This window comes from Galeopterus variegatus, unplaced genomic scaffold (genome assembly GCF_000696425.1).
Source record: "Galeopterus variegatus unplaced genomic scaffold, G_variegatus-3.0.2 Scaffold22780, whole genome shotgun sequence".
Lineage (NCBI taxonomy): Eukaryota > Metazoa > Chordata > Mammalia > Dermoptera > Cynocephalidae > Galeopterus > Galeopterus variegatus.
Window position 1 is genome coordinate 8865 of NW_007748891.1, and position 2584 is coordinate 11448.

The 2584-nt window shown below is 38.4% G+C and overlaps 1 pseudogene; it reads right to left on the reverse strand.

Annotated features, from left to right (window-relative positions):
* Positions 1-1007: 1007 nt before the first annotated feature.
* Positions 1008-2272, reverse strand: LOC103583417 (annotated as a pseudogene).
* Between the last annotated feature and the right edge of the window lie 312 nt (positions 2273-2584).

The following is a 2584-nucleotide window of genomic DNA, read 5'->3' on the forward strand; positions in this document are numbered from 1 at the left end:
CTCAGAATGAAACCCAAATTATGAGATTCAACCTATTGATAGCATTTAGGAAACATTTCTACTAATGAGAAGTGTGATGATCCTGGATTGCAAAAAATCAACAACCAACCACACAAAATATCAATCGGATGAGCACATGACAATGACAAAAATGTGGCACCTCTGTTCCCTGAAGAAAATAAGAAGTGAATCCACTTCTTCCTTATGTCTGGTCTTTGGCTCAAAAAATAAATAAATAAATAAAAGAGAAATGAATAAAAAATATTGGATAACATTCTTATGTGTACTGTGCATATTATATCTTGAGTGACCCAGAGTGCATTTTCTCATACCACCATCATTATCCCCATTGATATCTCTTATATATAATCATTAACAAATGATGAATCACAAAATGCACCTGGACAAGACACCGAGCAATGGATGAACGAGGATTGGGTGAGATGGACATGCAGCAGGTCACTTCTCCAAAGATCTAGTTTTCACAATTATTATGCTACATGTTGGGGAAGAGGTCAGAGGAGTCCAAACAAAATTGTACTATACACTTAAGATGATGCTTTTAAAAAATCTTTTCTCTGATTAGATATTCAGGGAGTTAAAGAATGGTGGTGGTAGAATGGGGAATGAAAGTGATAAAAAAATAATAGCCAACACTTTTGTAACATTTCCTATGTGACAAACATTATTCTTAGCACTTTATGCGCATAAATTCAGTTAACTCTCTCAAAAACCATTTAATTAACTTTTGCTGAAATAAAGGAGTGAGGGGAAGTCAACCATTGTCCTGTCTTTATCCCATGCAAAAAATGTAGTGTTTGGCCAAGGTCAACACTAGGTAATCGTTCCAATAAGCTTCTTAATGCTAAGACTTGGCTTAATTCTTTAGAAGTTTTGTTTTGTTTGATATGTTCTTGTTTTTGTTTTGCTTTGTTTTGTTTAAGGCCAGCTCCAGTGTTAGGAAGACAATGTGAGAACAACTCCTGTTCTCCTCAGCTGCTAGTGTGTCAGTCTGGGACAATGCAGGTGCCCCTTAGAGATCTGCTGCAGGGCTGAGCATGCGCTGCCTCGGCTGCTTCAGTGTCTGAGGGATGGGCTTGCTTTCTCTGTTTCTGGGTTTCTTTCTGCAATGCAGTCAATACCTGAGCCCACTTCTCGTTTTGACTTTGCAATCTGAATTGTAGTGAAGGAAGCAAACAGTTCTTACACAGGCAAGTCTTCAGGCAGTCTGGTTGGGAACTGGGCCGTGTGAATGAAGTCCACTTTGGTCTGGATGTCCTCAAACAGCCTGAGGACACCCAGGGCTGTGCAGAACAGGAACTCTTCCCCATCTCTACAGAACAGGTCCCAGATATGACAGGTGAGGTCGATGGGCAAAGAATCACTATATAAGGTAAAGATCCAACCATTAGGTAGATGTCTGGAGTTGTTTTTCTTTAAGTGAGCAAATAATTTCGGCAAACTTTCTTCAAAGAATACCTCAAAGTCAGCAAAATAAGTCGACATAAAGCCATGGTCCACTCAGAAAAACACTATTTGATAGGGTTTATTCAAAAGATTAGGAAAAAAAAACAATAAAGGCATCTGTAGTATCTAAGTTCAAGATCAACACTGCCACTGTAAAGAACATGCACTGAACATAACACACATCCGGTTTGTAACACGTATTGGTACCCTAAATACTGTGCAACATGCCATGATACGGACCGCCTTGCTGAAAAATGAAGAGATTAAGAAATGTTCTAGAAATTTCCAGTTTAATAAGCTCCAGACTGGCTTTAGTATGGAACAGACTGGACAGAGAAGTGATCGACACTCAGAGGATTGGTGAGTCAGGTATTTTATCACCCCAGAGGGCCCAGAAAAGCTAGTGCTCCAAGATCTGAGCCCGGAGCACAAATGTTGCAGGGTTTATATAAGCAAACTCTTCTGGGTTTTAGGTTTCAGTTTCTTAGCATTCATATGGCTAAGGCAGCTGTAAGTTTCGTTTTCTCCGAGTTTATGTGGTCCAGCAGTACCTAATGTGATAAGCAGGCATGGTTGTAGAAGTGAGGAATGGAAGCAGTTGATTAACAGCTAAGCTGATGCAATAAGCAAGTACTATTTCAAAGGCAAAGCAGGCTACTGAAAGAATTAATTTCAAATTTTCCCAACAGCTTCTCTGTCTGCTGCTGAAGAACCGGCATCTTCATAATCCACTTCAGAACCTCTTCTGCTAAGGGACTGCCACCTTTCCTTGGCTCGGGCAAGACAGATGTCAAAGAGTTCTTTACTGAATAAAAAGAGCAAACAGCAAACTATACTGAGCACCCATTGTTGGAAATACAATCTTGAGGATATAGAGAAGGATCAAAGAGCCATCTGAAAGTTATTTACCAAAGACTTAGAGAATTATTTAGAAATCTATTAATATCTTTAATAATATTCAGGAAAAGAGAGAAATGTATACCATGCAAAGGCTATTTATACTTTGAGATAAAAAAGCACTATAATATTATGTGTGGAATGAATGACTGAAAATTAACTAGTAATATTAGAATAGAATCTAAATATCAAGGCCATATAAAGATAAGTAAACAATGTA